Here is a 20,065-nt window from a genome sequence, read left to right as displayed (position 1 = left end):
ACGTGCCACGATGTCTTCAACAAATTGACAGACACTTTAGAGTTCATTTAATGCAAACTCCTCCGGGACATCGACTTGGACAATTGGTCTTCTCAAACAAAAGAAAATACAATGTAAATTGAATTGAGGATCCGATAGATATTAAATCTATGGATTAACTTGTCATATTTATAGGATAGAAGGGCGACGTAAGGAATTAAAGCAAACCGCTCGTATAAATAACAGTTTAATATACACGTGAACGCATGTTAGGGCTGTGTATCCGGGATTACTTTGTTGTGTGATAACGCTATGACAAAGGCAAAACACTTGGTTTTGTGGTATAGATGATGAACAAACAGAATTACGTGGAACGATTCTATTTGACTATATGGTTTGCACAGTGTACCAACAAACTGGAGAAGATTCACTCGGTAGAGCAATGCGAAAAGGACATTGGAATAGATCACAGTTCGTGCAATATAATATAAAAAAAAATTGTGGGGTTTTATTATTTAATGTGATTACATTCTAAAACCTCGAAATTATAAAATATATATATAATTTCTGTATCTTTAATATTGTATCATTAACACGCAAGTTTTTGGTTTGGTTTGGTTTTTTGTTTAACATCCTATCAACAGGAATGCCTCCCGTGCGTGCGATATGCATGCGTGTGGTGAGTGCGTATTTGTGTTTGGGGAGGCTTCGGTATGTTTGTGTTAAGTCTCCTTGTGATAGGCCGGAACTTTTGCCGATTTATAGTGCTATCTCACTGAAGCATACTGCCGAAGACACCCAGCAGGACACTCCACCCGGGCACATTATACACATGTACTGACAACGGGCGAATCAGTCGTCCACTCCTAATATGCTGAGCGGTAAGCAGGAGTAGAAACTACCATTTTTTTAAGACAGGGGACTGAACCCAAAACCTTCCTCACAGGGGCGGACACTTGACTAAAGACCAAAAGTGAGGCAGTGTCAAGGGAGACACTAGGAAGAATAAAGTTGTTAAGAAGAGAAAAGATCAGATCCCAAAGGGCCTGTTTCCAGTAATGTTAATTCTCCATAGGAGCCTGCCCCCGTATAATTTCTTATCTAGCTCAACTACAGTTTTTTTCTTTTCCGAAGAATAATTTTACACCTTTGAATCAGAGAAGGGGCCATTTTGGAAACAGGCCCTTTAGTCGCCTCTAACGATCATGCAAAAGGTACAATTCTTACGCCTTAACTGCAGGACAGGAATGAGTTTTACCGTAAAATACGGAATTGTTAAATCAAATAAGTATGTGACGGATCCCTTTTTGAATTGTCAACAGTTTAAAATCATCATTGAAATATTATTTTTCCTAGTGTCGTTTTAGCAATAAAATGTATAACTGCCTATCTAAACAAAGAATACAATTTTAAAATCATTCTATTATATACAGTAACATGTATTTAAAAAAGAATATTTGGTATACATAGAGGAAGTTGACAGGGTAATAAAATAACTCCTGAATTATATATAATTTTGCGCAGAAATGATATACATGTAATTATTAGTAACTAAATGAAAGAAACTCCGATACTTCAATCTATAGACGATACCTCAATCTATGATACAACTAGTCAATGGAACGAAATACACCATTTGCAATAAATGATAAATGTTTGGCATTAAAATAGCTATTAAACACTGAAGGAAAAGCGAAATAAGTTTTTTGTTTGACGGTATACAAATAGAGTCATAGGCGACGGTATTCACGGATAGTAGGGTCGCTAACAGACAGGATTGTAATACTGTTTTACCTGGACATGGTATCATAGCAACCAACACCGTCTCATGTTTTGTTTTGTTTTAGAAATATCACAGGTTAATATAGTCATTAAATAGAGAGGTAATTCGTTTAAAAAAAACTATACTTGAATAGACATCAGTTACATCGCAGGCATTTGTACTTCTATATTTAATAATAAAATACTAGAAAAACTGTAGGTCTCTATAAAATGGAGACAAGATAGGTGACGGTCGTTTCGTGAAATTGTTTTACTTCATGCAGATGTTGACATAAGACCTATAGGGAAAATATTCAAATTATTTTTTGCCTAAGCTGTAAAATACACTCATACCACTTACCATGTTGTTATGTTTTATTAAAAATTTTACAGTCTAAATCATATTTAAGTTATGTCATAATAAATGTCCCGAAATCATTCCGAAGAGCGATTTCTCATCCCGGAGTTTTTTGTGTCAACATCCTGTGAGATCAAGCTATGGCTGTTAGTAAGTAGTGTGTTACAAATATTGAGCGAAGGAAATATTCCGTGACAACTCGAAAAACGGCCGAATTAAAGTTGTCATATATGCCAATGGATAGTAGAACATCTTAACTTTTCGGAAATATCAATATAATATTTATAGGGTATTTGTGTCTTTTTTTGTTCAAACATAACATATAACAAGGGAAACTGTCTTTAAATGTTCAAACATACTACCGTCTTTTATCTTATCTTTATGCTATATAGACAAACTATGTTGTTTTCATTATTTTTATCTTTCGATTTCAAACTACAAATGCATGGGTTATCATTAGGTTGGTTGAAAACACTGGGTTATAACTCAATGTCATCAACTATCCTATGTATATTGATAGACATGTAGGATATCCCTTAATACAACATTGTAATTCAGTTGTTTCCCCATATTGATGTATGGCTTACCATATTTATAGCAATAAAGAAAAGTATGTTTTCAGGGACATGACTAGAGGATTTCAAAGATGCATAAGTAAATGTAGTACAAGTCTCCTACAACTAGTTAGTAAAGTCAAGTTTGAGGCTTTAGACTCCTGAAAAACGATGGTCAAATTCAGAGTTTGTCGAGAAACATATCAATGACATGTCTTACATACTGTAACGGTAGATTCATAGTCTTTTATATCGGTTATCATGAAGTGGCATTTACAAGTTTGTACCTAATTTTGACGATTACAGCAAATCAGAATCTGATTTCGTATTAAATACAGCCAAACTACACATTGATGTATAGTTGCTGCACTTTACAGGTACTAATTTGCCGCTATCATGTCGTAGTGTTATTCGTTATCATCAGCAGCACTGGAACAAATCTCTTTGATTGTATCGATTTTGGAACTCCAATCACGATAGCGCGTATATACCGCTAATTTCAGTAGTTGGTATGTTAGTAAGAGACGATTACATCCAGAATTGCTACCTAAAAGTTAATGAACGTGGCATTTTCTCCGTGTTTTTTCCTTATTAAATCACAAACAGAATGTAAGGTGCATGCTTGGATTAGGTTTCAGTTTGCAATTATGGAAAACGGCACATGATGGTTTTAACTTCGCAATATAGTCGTTTTAATGAGTAGGAACGCCCTTTTATAGGATTCTGTACATGGAAGAGTAAGTTATAAAATTGCCTCATTGTTTACAGCGAGTCTCACAAAATTGAAGACGTTTGCACTAGAATTCGTTTTTGTAAATCATGAAAAAACTAAACTAAAATGTAATCGTATTCAGGACCAATAATGTTTCAGGTAAACGAAGCAAGCCGTATTCTACTGTGTGATCTTAAGAGGAGCATAATGACGCCCCTTGTAGAATCAGGCGGTTTTTTGTTCTACTATGTTATTTTCAGCAGACATTAGTTGTTCCTTCAGGCACGTGCAGTTTCCACTGCATCATGTTAAACAGCTATTTCTATCTCTTTCAGATGCAAACTTCTTTGTTCAAGTTTCCCTCGACGTGGCTTTAAGTTTTGGCTTTGAGTTGAGACTTTGCCTTTAAAATGAAGGTTGTACTAGCTGTCCACATGCCCTGACGTAGCACAGTCGTTTAAACGCAACATCGTGATAAGAACATTTTAATTCAATAAGAGGCAAAAATGTGTTAATTGGGCATTAAACGCTGTATCCATTTAGCCATCCAAAGATCAAAATTGATATTGTAACACTTGTCTTTTCCATTCACTCAAAACAACTTCCTTCAATCTTTCTGAGAAGGTATTCATATATATCGTTATCATAGATATTTAATTGTGTGATATTAAGTCAGATATGTCCCAAGTTCATACATATCCTATCTAGCTCGATGAAGATGAAGACGCTTACCCTACAGATACACCTATAGTATATTTTGCGGTTGCTTTATCGAATCGGAGTTTAAAATAGGGTTGCGTTGGAGTATCTGTATTCTTTTCTCGTTTTTACTTGAACTTGATTGTTGCAGAGACGTTTAGCCTTGGACGTATTGTTTTAAGATATAAGTTTCAGACATCCTCCTTTCCTAGTTTGTGTTAAATACACTTCGTCACGGATAGTAGGGATAGATGTAGCGATTACTATAGTTTAAACCAAATGTACAAATAATGCTCGATTGGAAATCCAAGGTTAACGAGACTCGTACCTGCTATGGAGCAATATCAAATGATTCAATGCGCCACGCCAGTCTGCAGTAAAACACATGTACTGTATTGCAATTTAAACGTCTTGGTCGAGAAGTATATTTGATATATCTAATTCATTTTTGGCTTTACTGTACCTAATTCTCAATTTTTATTTAAGGTTCTAATATGTTGTGTGTTTTGTACAATATTTAGTAATATATATATTAACATATATCCTTTGTGTGTCATAATGTTATGAAATAGGTTCGTGTAATAGTTGTTTAAATAATACTTGGATTAATGACCTCTTGTTGTTTCTTTTTACATACCTGAAATTCAGATGATTGATGATTGTGTCCTTAAGATATTTACTGAACTGTAAGTCCCTCAAAGTCTATTTGATGGTAATCCAACAACCAGCACATATTCAGAGAAATAATACTTCACAGCTTTGACATCAAACAGAAAGAAGAACGATTTAGAAGACACCATTTGCTATTCATATTGTATCGGATATGAAGCGGCATTTTCCTGTTGTTTTTTACGTAAACATTCGATCACAAATCGTGCATGACAGCGATGATGCTAGGTATGGCCAGGGTACAAACATGAGAGGCCCGCGTGTTTGCTCTACGTGTTGTATACACGACACATTTACATATGTTTAACGTTTTTAGGCGTCCTTAATTATTTTTCCATCCGCACGTGAGATGAAGCAGGTATAATGCTATATTCACTAGACTTTATGACTTTATTATCACTGAATTTTACTACAAGAACACACCAGTCGTATGATGCACTTTAAATAAGGTTTGTCTCGACTGTGTATTTGTATCTAACTCCCAAATTGTCTTAATAGGAATTCATATCCTATTGCTATTGTAAAATTCTTTGGGATTTCAGATGATAGAAACTGGTGAATTTCAGCCCACGAGATTTGCCGTAGTATATCACGTTTTAATCCACTTTGGTAGTGGTTCAATTCCCAAAATACATGTACACAAGTATTTGACTTTCGTTCGGAATTCAGTATTGGGAATTCTAAAATCTATCAAATTATGGGGTTATTGTGCCTTGATATTTATATTTCTACATTTATGCCAATATTTTATTGTTTACTCAGGCGCCTCCTACGACAACTTTTAACACGTAAAGCTCTTAGCAACACTGACGAATCCTAGAAGAACAAACCAGCTGTATGATGCAGTTAAATCTATTTTGACGCCACTGCATCTAACTCTCAACTGGCATTGAAAGGTGCTAATGTCTTCTATATATTTTGTGTTATCCTTTCAATAATGTCCCCTGAATGGATTACATCTGAGAAACCTGCCCCAATTCTGCATGACAGCAATGGCAATGCATACATTGTTTCCTCTCTAACGACTGATATGAAGCAGGCATACTTTTTCACCGAAAACGAGTTTCGGATATGTTTCCTTCAGCGATGTGTATATCTTTATGGGCAATTCAATGTGTGTGTCAGCAAAATGTGAAGCTCGTTTATAATGCATAATCGTGGGTTCGGACTCAGACTGAATACAAAATAAGGTACGACCTTCGGAACAGGGATATAAAATTTAAATTTAAAACCAGTAATAAAAGTAAATGGCACATTTACAGAATACTAACAAGTTAGCAACAACGAAAGCTTATATCATTTACATGGAAATGCTTTTTCAATCGTCGCTTTCGAATAATAGTGTGTCTATCTTGTGCCTCATCCCGAACCTGATATCTGTGGATCTTACAGAGGCTTAAATTTGTGTGTTGAGAAAAAAAAAACTATCTTCTATTTAGAATTCCTTAAAGCGACATGACAAACATATCTTATAGGGTGTAGATTACATATATTTTCCTACCATTCGCATATTATTGTGACTTGTTAAAATGTCAGAGATGTTCATTTTCACTAATCCCGCTTTTAATTTGAGAACTTGCCATTACCTGAATTTGACAGAGATCTAGACATTGTATAGAGTCGATAAAGCGAATATGCTTAGTCTGTCACAACGATAGGATACGATGTTTGTGAAAATATATATGTGGGCGCGTGTGTACGTGAGTGTGTGAGTGTGCTTGATATGTTATTATCATGAACGTATGACGGATACCCTTATTAGCCATAAATACAATAATTTATTGATCAGAATATCCTTATTCAAAATGTCGGCCAGATATAGACGCAGAAGAATACATCTGACTTACAAAGGGGATAAAGACATACACATGTATTAGCCGTTCATAAGACGAATGTAAGAAGGAGGAATGGTTTGGTTATCTCTCCTGCTCGAGATACTCCAGAATATTTAAATCCTTACTAGGTGCTCTCTATTTGACAACCAGCTAAGTATGTTAAATGAGTTCGCGGCAATGTCGACTTCCGTTTTTAACACATATGACCGGTTGGGTTGTTATAGAACCCAGTATGGGCTAGGATAGTTCAGTGTGTTGATACAAGGTGATACTAGGAAATGGATCTTGATTGGCAACAGACTAGTTCTTTTGTCGCTTTTATATATTCCGTAGGGGTTATTTCGATTATTCGCCTTTTACAACATGATAACAAAACAGTATATCCTTCTCTCGATCTCTGACCAGTAGCAGTATATAATACACTAAACAAGGATATTGTCTACAGACGTTTCCATTGTCTACCATCACAGGATAAAGTATTCACTGTTATGAGAGAGTAAAAACATAATCGTTATACCCCGACTCTTGGTGAGTTTATGATATTGTCAGGTGCTAATGGGTCACACAAACCTGAACATTTATATCTCCTGTAAAACAATTACTGTGCCATGTATACTCAACAGAATAATATATTCACCATGTAGGTGGCGCTGTTTACACAAAACGCGACCAGAAGAGGATACATAATACGTCCATCTAAACTCTAGCATTATAGCTTTCTAGTTGTTATCAACTCGGCATTCCCAGGGGTAGCTGAATGGGCATCAGACCGAAATTATAAAACAATATAAACAGAGTAGAAGAGGTTAAAGGTTTCTAAAGACCACACTTTTCGGCTGTGTCATTGTGTTTGCAACACTCTGGTGGCCATGTTATGTTTGTTTTGTTATTTACTAATTTCGAAATGAATTATTTATAACTGCCCAGCATGTTTTAGCACTTAAGAGTTAAGTTTACAAAGAAATATTGTAATGCATATATATCATTAACCTTTATAAAATAGCTATCTTTGGAAAGTGTGTGTGGGAGATAATGTTAAGAAAAGTCTTCCTCTTTCCTTTAGTGTATCAAATTAATCCGGACACTCGCCATTGAAATAATGTAATGTTTGTAATATTCTGATAAACTCCTATCTAGTTAAGTAGGTTTACAATTACAAAATCTTAATACTAAAATATATACATAACTCAACCTGAAAATTCATATACACCGGTATCTCATACCACCCATTGTCACTAAAATATTGCTTATTGCAAATACAAAATTCAGACCTTGGTTTTTTTTTTTTTTTATATTTTATGCTAACACAGTTAGTTTTTTATTATCAGAATTCCAGTGATATACATGTTCATATATGTATATACGCATGCACCACATGATCGAACGACCAATAATATATTACTGTACTTTACCAATCCGTCCAGTAAAGTTTCACTTTTGTATGACACATACGAAGGCAAATAGTGTGAAAGAAAAGTAATCATTCAATCACCTTGGATGTGAAACAGGGGCATCTCAAACCTCGGGGTAAGATTCTTATTCTGCAAAACGTAATAATCGTAATCTTCGGGTTGAGATCCTATTTTCTCTAACTCTGGACAGGGATACCTGAAATTTGACACCGCGGAAATGAGACAGGGGAATCTCAACCCGAGGGGAAAATTCTTAAGTTGGCAAAAACGAGGCTTGCCATGTGTTTGACAGCTTATGTATCTGACCCTGATGTTTGAGGTTCCCCTGTCTCACTTCCGTGTGTGTGTTGAGGGGGGACTATTTTTCTTTTCCCCATGGGTATTAAAGATTCTTTTAATCTCATACGGGGTAGATAAAAGACAGCACACACTCGTTATGACATATCTGCTTCTTGGACAATGACCCTCCGATACTGATTAGTCGGAAGACTCAAAGTCAATAAAGAACTTGAACTTGATTGAGATGTCCCTGTCCTCGGAACAGACCCATGTAAGATGTGTTATGGTGACGTTTGCAAAGGTTCACGCGGATGAAAATATAAAAACATAATTCAAAGAGAAAGAATAGACATAGAAAAGAAAACAAATGTTTGTTATCGTAAATGTGTCGATGGAGGAGTCTGATTATTCGTCTCTTCAATGTTTTAGTTGTAAAAGAAAATTCCGGTACTTCACGCGCCTTGATACTCGCCGCCTATCAACTGATGAATTTTGACATGACATGTCTTTATTAGTTGTCAAAATGTCCTCTAAAACAAAGACATTGGGAAAAACATCACCGATTCTGCAGGTACTGGATGGGATATTGTATTTTCCAGTTGACAGTCCTGTTAGAACTCGTATCTGATAACATTCAGGTGTTCAGAGAGAAAAAGTGAATTGATACCAAAGCGTGAATAGACATCTCAAGTTTTGGGAGTAAATATACTACGTACATATACACATGTAAACGTCCACAGACGCGGACTGTAGAATTCCAAGAGATCGTATCGAGTGGAAATGTTCGATTGTCATGAAAATCGTGCAGATTGCATAGCATATGCAATAATACGCTCACGCGGTTTTACATATTTTCAACTTTAGCATTTACTCTTTATGTTCCATTTCATTAATAACATCTCCAGTTCTGTGTCTCGACATTACAATTCTGTAGGATAGATGCGTGCGATCCTCAATTAGACGACACGGTGTAATATATTTTGATTTAGAATTCTTTAACGTCCTGTCAACAGCTATGGTCATTTAAACGACGGCCTCCCCTGTGTGCGAGATGCATACGTGTGGTGATTGTCTGTGTTTCGGGAGGCTGCGATATATTCGTGTTTGTCTCCTTGCGAAAACGCAGAGCTGATACCGACTTTATAATGCTACCTCACGGAAGTACATACTGCCAACGACATACAACAGGACACTTCGCCCGGTCACATTATCAAGTTCCAGTCCCAAAAATGCTGAGCGTTAAGCAGGAGTGGGATTTGTAGAGACTCTGGAGTGTCTCATCCAGTGTTGTTGGTCACTAATTAACTCTAGAGAAGGAATTGGAATGTAAAACTTGATGTAAACACATTTACTTTCCGTGTCGGTATGACATAAAGATTGAGGCCACGGTCACATCATACGGTCACGCACGTGTATGACCAGTGTTCATTTGAACTTCTACATAATTCGCAGGAGTCAACTGATTGACAAAGGGTGCAGCAGAATTCTTGCAGTGTAATAATTCCCTTGTTGACCCTCTTGACTAGTTCTAACCGAGGGTTAATCGTTGTGTGATTATAATACAGCCGTCTACATTACAATTGTGGCAAAGTATGGTCTGTGACGGTCAATTTCAGATACATGTACGTTCTAACTATGGTCACAGTAAGGTCTTTGGACCCAAAACTTCCATAGAGATCTGTTGAACATATTGAAATTTTTTGGGCGAGTAATAGCCAACTCATGGATTTCTTGAAGTTCAAAAGTATTTTTATCACTACACTGATCTAATGTTGACTACGTTTCACAAAGGATGTCTGTCTAATTACGCTTAATAAGTCAACTACGACCCACTGCGGTCTTCCACCACTAAACTATTCAGAAAGGGTCCAGTCAATCGGCGTAAGTCATGGAACAACGTAATTCTACAGCGGTACACTGCTCCAGATATGATTGTCTTGCATCTAAACGTCAATGCTGCACAAATGTCGACCGATTGATCAAAGGTTGTAGCGTGTATCCAAAGGTTTTGTACAGCTGCTTTCACGATTCGTTATTGTGAATATTGAAATCACAAATAATCATGTCGAACATAAACGGAAGTTATGTCCCTTCAATATGAATACCGCACGGCTATATATACTACCTGAAACTTTTTCTGTGTTGCGAGTTCGAAACCTACGTGGGACAGTTGCCAGGTACTGACTATAGGCCGGTGGTTTTTCTCCGGGTACTCCGGCTTTCCTCCACCTCCAAAACCTGGCACGTCCTTAAATGACCCTGGCTGTTAATAGGACGTTAAACAAAGACAAACCAAACCAAACCTGAAACTGACAACTAAAAGTTACTGAACCTTGGTTTGGTTTGGTTTATTTTGTTTAACGTCCTATTAACAGCTAAGGTCATTACCTACTGATGTCATAAACGATATATATATTACATCGAAAGATAGGTTGTGCTGTTGACATATCGAAGGTAGTTTGACGCTTGATGAATTAATAGTAGTCAGTTTAACAGAAACGTATGATACCATCTTCATGGTAGCATGCTTTTAAATAATTTTCACCAATGCCTTATTATCGGAATACTGTAAAACAATCTGAGTTATTTTCTAGAACTAATGTGAAATATTTGAAATATCTGTGAACCTTTCTTCCCTATATTATGTAGACATTTTAGTCTATGTATAAACACGCCAGTGCTACCTTTGTTTATTATATATATACATGTAGTATGTATGTACGCTCTGAATGAGAGATGACATACTGTTCTGTACAAATATCACACAAGACAAGTAATAATGGAATTAATATATACGTCATTGTATTATATTGCATTATGATTCTTTAATGGACATATATCAGATAAATTTCCACTGATGAAACGTCGCCTAATTGATGTGTGATATGCGTACATTTTCAGTTTTTTATACGACCCCCAGCAATGACATAGTCCGTTTCCGTGCACATGTGTTTAGTACGTGTACGCCCAGAACTGGAGATGTCTAATATGTATACAATGACAGTAGCCTTGAAAAAAGAGCCAAAACGATCGAAAAACATAACATGTTCGCTTAGGGAACGAATATAAAGGCTACAGGTTTACTTTATGACAGGGAGTATCGTTGAGTTTGATGATCTTTGTTGAGATAATGAGGATGGTGACCAATCGAAAGTGGAGTTTATCAAGTCCTTCAAAAAGATCGTTTCCTTTGTTCAAGAAAGTAATATCAATTGACACAAACAATATAAAAGCAAACATAATTTTGTAACGAATTCACAACCGCTATCAATAAACAAGATTATCAATTTCAGATTCCAACATTTGAAACAATATTTACTGTTTTGATATGTTGATTAGAACAAATTAATTTCGTTACAATTTCCACGAAGACCTGTAAACCACAGCAGCATTGGTATTGGATTCATTTCATTTCATGTACTGTTTGAAATCTAGCTGTCAGATGTGATAAAACAAAGTTCTTACAAAGAAAACGTTATCTTTCTGTAAAGTTAATCTACTGATATGCGTCTTTCTAATCTTCCATCATGCGGCTTTATCAAATAAAATAATAGTATAGCAATGCTGCTTCTGATTATGTATACAAATATTACATAATATGAAAAGTTAACCAGAAATGCACCAGTCATGTACAAAAATAACAGTCCGTTTAAGTTGAATGATTTAATACCGGAAACAAATTTAACCTTGGCAATATAATGTTCATTGACAATGACAGTTGATTTTATATCGGGGCATCTTTGAATTGAAAGATTTATACTAGGTCAATGCAGTTTGCATAAATCAATATCGGGCCTTTGAAATCAACATTTGGTTATCATCTCCTTAACGTCAGTGCTAGACTTTGTTATGACCATATGGCTTTTTATAGCCTTGTCGAATGTAATACCAAACATTGACCGGAAAACTTGTTATACGTCCATGCAACAGCAGAGGTCATATGGAGAGGACAATGGGGGTATCGTTAAACGTCCGGTGTATTTAGAGAGATAGGTTGATTCTAATGTTTTTGTGATGTGCATCTCGTTGTAAAATAGAATCATTTGACTGATTGTTCGGTATTATATTACCGCAATAAATCAGGTGTCAGCAATACGCTTTTACTTAAGAATTACCGTTGTGGGTATGTGTGTGGGGGATTGGCAGTTATAATTTCTTCTAGGTTCTCCCAATTTGTGCTCAATCTGGCCTTCAGAATTTGTATAGAAACACACACATTGTACATATGTATGGTTTGAAATTAAAGTTGCATGCAGGTGGTCAAATTTATTCGACACGGGTCAGGACTGGTATCGAACAATGTTTTTAGATTTCCTAAATCATATAATTGAAAGTTTTTTGGAACTCTAAAAATTCGATCACTATATGTTTAACCCTTTATTGTTGAAGCTAGCATTTTAAAAAAAAAAATAGTAAAATACAAGGCAGTAGTTTCAATGATTGATGTATTTCCGATATACAATTTCGATATCTTGGTGAGACTTTGTTGATTGGAATATTTGAAAGCTCACATGTTATCGCTTTTTATCAAATCTTGATTGTAAACAATTTTTTTCAGATATGTGCCAACACAGTTTCTGTTCATTCAGAGCAAACAAAAACGCATATCCTTTTTTTACTTTAATATTGACCTGGATTTTCTTCGCATGCCAAAAGAAAGCTTGATATTAGAACTATTTCAGAATCGAGACGAAATCAGAATACTTACTATACTTCTCTAGATTCGACAGTCTGTGCCGAATTATTCAGTCTTAGAATCAATCCAATAAAAGCAGCAATGTTCATCTGTCTCATTTGATCAATGATATCATGACAACCATGGTTATGTCCAAATATCCCCGGACATACGGTATTCAATGGTAGTGTGGGAGACCTTCAATTGACCAGGCTAGTTGGACCACAGACCCGCAAAAAGTGCCGTCTACGATCAATGCCTGGACACGTTCCTACTGATTTGTTAGCTTGCTAGGATTACAATCAAAGGTAGCTAAAATATATTCTTATAACCCGACATTAGCTTAATGAGATCATTACACAAATCAATGGCATGAGTTTACTTAAAACTAAATACGTTTAAATAGCAGGCTTGGATTTGGAGATAACAAATGGAAGTGTTTTTAGCAAAGCAATAAAAAATAGCAAAAAATACTTTGACAAGCAAGGCTCGCAAACTTCAAGGGACCTTCATGTATACCATTTAAAGGCCACGGTACTTATTTTTGGCACACTGTATCGTCTACCGGGCTTTGTCTATTTTTAAGTGATTCGTTCGATAATTTGGTCTTTGCGTTGCAGAACACTGTCAAATGTTCATACGAAGCGTTTGTGGTAGTTTTTCAAACGCCACCTTTTGCTATGTGTGTTATTACACCCTAACAGTGATTTGAACCTCGATACATAAAGTGATGGTTTGTATATATACTTTTGTCATTTTTTAAAAATGTATTGCCTAAAATATACCTTCGAGTGACATAAACTCAATAAAATTTACCAAGCTATGTATTGACATAATCTCGTTTTCACATGCTATTTCGCCGTGCGACCGAGACACGAACTTGCATGCATACGATGTCGTCTGTTTTATATTGTCTTACATTTAAGGGTGTAATATATATACATGCGTTTTGACAGCCAAACTACATAGAGGAATCTACGTTGGTTTGGTTTTGTTTGGTTTATTTTGTTTAACGTCCTATTAACAGAAGCCTCATGTGGGCCCTATGTGAGAAGAAATAGAAAGGGCACCTAAATATAATCATAACAATGGGGTTTTTTTTATCAATAAACGCCATGATATAAACATGTTGGTCACATTACTGCCCCATTGATCTAAATAAGGAAGAGGGAAGTGCATTTAACTTAGTTCTTTCTTTACTAAGTGAACCCTATATCACAGGAATATATCAATACTTTCGCGGTTTTTACTCATCGAACCCTCCATTACAGGATGTTTTTCAGTTCGTTCGTGGTCTTTACACATCGTATCCTATATTACATGAATATTTCAATACATTCGCGATCTTTACTCATCGCATCCTATATAACTGTAATATTTCAATACTTCCGCGGTCTTTACTCAGCAAACCTTCACTAGACTATTTCAATGTGACATATTAAGGGCGATATCTAAATCTGCTATGTTCCTTATGTTTAAAGATTTAGGCAAGATTTTACATTTATCATGTTGTAATAAAGTATATAGAACACATCTGCCTTAATTAATCCCATATTTAATGAATAATCAGTAGTTGGTAATATTTTCGGAGTTTTCCAATTCACTTCTAAAGGGGCATTCCTTCGTTCGGACGTCAGAAACATGCACAATTTCTATTGATGAAATCAATGTCCGAACGATGACTATATGAGTGTATGTGTCTACATGTAATGAAATAAACACCGAAATGTACCGGGTAAAGGCGTATGGTATACACATACCATATGTCTTTGCGGTAATTGGTGATAATTCGAGACGAATTAAGAATTTTCAGGACTTACTACTCGCAGAACTTTGGTTTATTTTGTGAGTAAAAATACTGTATGAATGTCAAGATTATAACTTGTATTACTTGGCAAAAATATATCTTTTCCAGTAAATTTAATTTTGACGACCTAAATTTTATTCAAACGAAGGAATGCCCCTTTAACTAAAGTACAAAAGTTAATATATAGAAAATATTTTGTACACAACAGTTTACTACAGAATATCGATGTTCCGCGAAATTAAATATTAGTGATCTAGTTCAGTGGGCTGTGAAAACGTTGCCCCGCAAAATTTGCCCGTACTGTCACAAAGGGGTATCGTTTTCTCTTACCCTGGACAGGGATATGCACAATTTTACCGGTGTGAGATTTCCTTTTCTAGCATATTTCATAGGGTTATCCCGCGATTCCTAGGGAAAAGATAGATCGATCTTACACAGAGGGTTACAGAAAGCTGGCACGCTCTTTATGACGCTGTTCACAAAAACGTAACGTAAAAAAAATGCGTTGAGTAACCATGTCTTAAATCATGACGCCATCATTTTTTCTAATATTGTATATTAATCTCATGGCATTAGTACATAATTTGTTTTGTGTCAAGATCATCTTCTAATATAAATGATTGTTGCTTGACTTTATTGGAAATTGTATATGAAAATTAGTGTTTAAAAACAATCAAAGGATCAATCATGGAAGAAGGAACTCTCCGACTCTATCTCGTGTCATCTTATTGGGAAAAAATAGTACAAGTACTAAGTGTAATTATATACGGCAATATATAGTCAGTACCTTGGCAGGTCAAGGTTGAAAATAGTGATGTACACAAAGTTGTTCAAGGCGATTCAATATATGGTGACTAGGATATCTCCGGTTGTGTGCGCAAAAGCGATTGAAATAAATTCAGTGCACATACATGTACTGAAATACTTTGGATCTGTACATATTCTTCAAAACTTCCTTACTGACAAATTTCCCAAACATCTTACCTGGCAATTTATCGTTTTCGTGGAATCAATCCTTGAACCGAGATTAACCTATACACATACATTTAATCCATATATATTCATTATTGGCGGTGAGCTAAAATATATAGCGGTAAAATGCTATCGTAACGTTTATGTTCTTGCGGTGATTGCGATATAAAGGTGCATTTATTATGCTATTTCAGTGAGATGGCACTTGAAAACGATACTCGGATGTCGTTGTCATCGACAGTATCATGATGACCTAAAATCGTGCTGTGGCGACGACGACGCCAAAATCTCAACGATAAAAATTCTCAAGATATATTGCTGGCAGCATTCCAAAAGCATAACAATACTGTATACTGACAATAAGTCTCGTGAAATCAATTAATGTTTTTACAACACATTGACTAGCACAGGGTATAGCGTTTTCTTAAAGAATACACGCTCCTCTTTTGGTATTGGGCGCTTTTACAGAACGGCAATAATTTCGTATTTTGGTATATTTATGGGACTATACATTTATGTAACCTGCCAGATATGTACAATTTTACATTGCTAGGTCTATTTATTTACGTGCAATGCGCTTGCCAGGCGTTTAAACATAGTAAAATAATATCGATATAAGTATGATACAATAGCCGGTTGAACGTATATACACTAGGAACGAAAGCCCCACAGAGCATGTAATATAGCACAGGTCGTTCCGATATTGACATTAACTTCCACATATTGTTCACTGTAAAACCTGTTGGGGAGGTCCCTCCCGGTGGAAATACGCGTTGGCCAATCATTCTAATACTTAATTCCGGCCACAATCTTTATACATCCTGCCAGCTTGACGTCTCATAGATATAGATATTACCAATGACAACATGTTATCTGAATAATGAATGTACACATTATTTAGTCAAAATAAGTATGTATAGAAGAAATCTAAGAAGGAAAACAGGTCTGTTAAAGAAGATGCATTACCAAAAGATATTGTTATAATTTTTGTTAAGCTTAAGTACCTCCTGATATGCAGTGTTGGCAATTATTGATCAAGGTCTGGGAGATGCAATGAAAGCGACGTTGCTCAGTTCTTACCACCAAGCGGATATTCAGAGGTCGAGTTTAGGTGCACATCAAATCTCATAATGGCTAACATTCATCATTATGGCCTTGAGTGTTCCCATTAGATTAATTCCTTAGCCTACTGCAGGTCTCTCATATACAATATTGTCTTTATAATGTGTCTGTAATGGATGTTTATCACAGATAGAGACGTGTATAAGAGCATATCAGGCATCAAGAACCTTTGTTGGATTGTAACGAACGATTTCAGAGTTATGGTTAAATTTACAACACTGTCATGCTTGTTTGTTTTAACAATAATGTCAGTGCATTGTCAGTATCATATTGCCCTCATATAGTCTAATTTTGCAATCGTATTAGTACTATCAACGTTGCACATGACGTAACACGCAGAACAAATCACTCCATTAATCCTAATCCTTAATCATTTGTGCTAAATGGAATATATCTGCCCTGTACTGTTTGGTTTAAACATATTGTTATATAACTAAAATAATCTAAGGGATGTTGCGACAGTATGTAATCATTCAGATCATGGGAACTTTCTTAAACTACGCATAACTGATTGCGCGTCTTTGTTTTGTACTGTACTGGCGAGACACCCAATTGTTTCGGTATTTCTCCGAACAATGTGTATTGCAGCAGCCTTCATTTTGACAGTCATTTGAACTTCACGTGTTACAAGTGAGTTCAGCAATGGGGAAAGCTGCCAATAATTGTACAGACACAGCTTTGCATAAATGACTAAATGACCAGGAAACGAATCCAGGAAATGTGCCGCAGTGGGATTTATCGGGCACTTTTAGTTAACATAATAAACATGCTTTGAGCACGAGTGGACGCTGGTGTTGTTCAGATAAGGCATACTTCCTGATAAAAAAAAATGCAAGATTCTAAACAAAACAAAGAATGATAAACAAGCGTTACTTACCGATATTTACAACCAATTGTTCCTCCGGCTTGACCATACTAACACAACACAATATCACAGCGAACACAACCAGTGTCGTTTTAAATGAGTTTCCTATCACCTCCATTTGTAACGTACATCTGATCTTTCCTAATTAGTACGTAATTCTGTTGAGGATTTATCACACAGAAACCATTGTAAACACATACTGCAGAATCACGTTCTGGTACTAATTGTGCATCCTGCAACCATGCGCATGGGCAGTGCCACAGGTTGACACTTGACGAAGAGTTGGAAAGATCTTTTCAAAGTTCCACACTGTTCCAACAGCATGAAGCGAAATGATACCAGACAGAATAGGGACGTCCAAAGTACAGTCGATGACTAAAATCACGCATGTGTTAATGGACAAACGACAGTAATTTGATTAGTTTAACCCGATCATATAGCTGATATACTATAACGCACTAGCTACCTAGCGCGCACCCATCACTCTCGCACGCTCTCTGAGTACTGTCGCGATCGTCTGCCGACAGGGCAAACTTCGATTTCTCTACGTGTCCAGCAACAGGAATGAGCAGCGAAATGAATACATATAATTCGTTATAAAATTTCACCTGGTACAAACTCAGAGAAATAAAATCAATTGTAATGATAGCCGTGAAAAAACATATATTGCCTCCATACGTCCGCATGCAATCCCGAGCGTTGACGTGTATTGACAACTGTACTCGGGTGAGGTGTATTGGAATAGATACGAGAGAGTAGATTTGAAACTAATGACTTGACAAGTATAAAGAAAGTGAGAAAAACGAGCAGAAAGCCAATCCCATTGATTTGATCAAATGCTCACTAAACCAAAATGTCGGCAGCGACATAGAGATTAAGTTTAAATCCATCGTAGAATAGTATCGTTAAAATTACGTAATGTTCCTGGCTAAATTTTATAAACAATATATACGAGCGCGAATGGTGCAACGAATACAAAACAAATGTTGGAAAACAATTTCAGAAATCCCTTTTTATGGGCTATCACGATGTTATCATGGAAACAATACACATTTATATTTATTTAGCAATCATCTCCACTCACTTTTTTATACGGGGTCATCTACCGATACTACATACAACATGATTCGCTGCTGTTAAGTACAGTCATTTGGAAACCCTCGTTTAAAGGCTATACACATGCAAAGTGCAATTCTTAAGCTAAAATATGTCTGTTGTACCAGGGACGTACACGCATGCAGCCGCTATTTGTACATCCAACAGCTCTAATTATCATCAAAAGATGTTCATGGATGATGTGACAACTCTCTTTCACGCTATAGTACGGTCACACTGAAATAACTCAGAGACCCTATTCTTAATTAGCTCTCGTTAAGGAAGTACTCCAGAGAACTTTTATGAAAAACAACAACCCGAAATTTCAGTTATTGAAATCTAACAAATCAGGCCAAAAATGACAATTGCGTCCTGATTATGACGACCAGAGATTTCGTCTGTTTACATTTTTGTCATTGTAGATATATTATTGTTTGAGAGATTGTGCAATATCAGTTTCCCTGGCCGGAACTAACATAGAGATTTTTAGAATAAATATTTTTTTGAATATATAAATATCAATAAATCGATTCGAGTTACGATGTTATTGACACGTCTGTGATTTCATGCTGTTTTTCAGCTCTTTTTGGTAAATTTTGACGAAGACTCTTAACGGTCATAATTCAAAGGTGCAAACTACGTGAAGCTTACTATATATAAAGTTAAACAACATAGGATATGTTTTTTTTATTCTCTTTAAGTGAATCTCTTTAAACGAAACGTTCAGGAAAAAATTGAAAAAACAAAGATTTAATGGGGCTGAATACTAAAGGGAATATGTATCCATGAAAAGAATAATCCCATCTGTGTCGCACGATTTATTCACAATACACTGATTATAGAACGCGTCAGGCGACAATTCGCCTGAACCTGTGTTTTATTGATTCTCGAACTTGTGGCAATTTACACCAATACTATACAACGGCGGTACCATTCTGGTATAGGGAAAATTCTATGACGACGTTTTAACGAGTTTTTTTCTAAGCAATATTCAGGTTTATGTATTTTTCTTTGGTAATTGAACCATTAATGAGGCTGTGCTTTGATATAAAGTAACATCATTTCTATAATTAGATTTTTTTCTACGAAGTGACAAGCTTTTCCTTGCATAATCCTTATTTTTAATTGTCTTTTTTAGTTTAAATTTTGGACTTGTTTGCAACATTTGTGAGCGTGGAGTGTTAGTGTTAATGATATCGATATTGTGATGTGTTTTCTTTTGAAAAACGCGAACTTGTGTCGTTCGTAAATACGTGAAAATGAAATCAAAG

The sequence above is a fragment of the Pecten maximus genome, chromosome 6 (assembly GCF_902652985.1).
Source record: "Pecten maximus chromosome 6, xPecMax1.1, whole genome shotgun sequence".
NCBI lineage: Eukaryota > Metazoa > Mollusca > Bivalvia > Pectinida > Pectinidae > Pecten > Pecten maximus.
Note: the sequence above shows the minus strand (reverse complement) of the source record.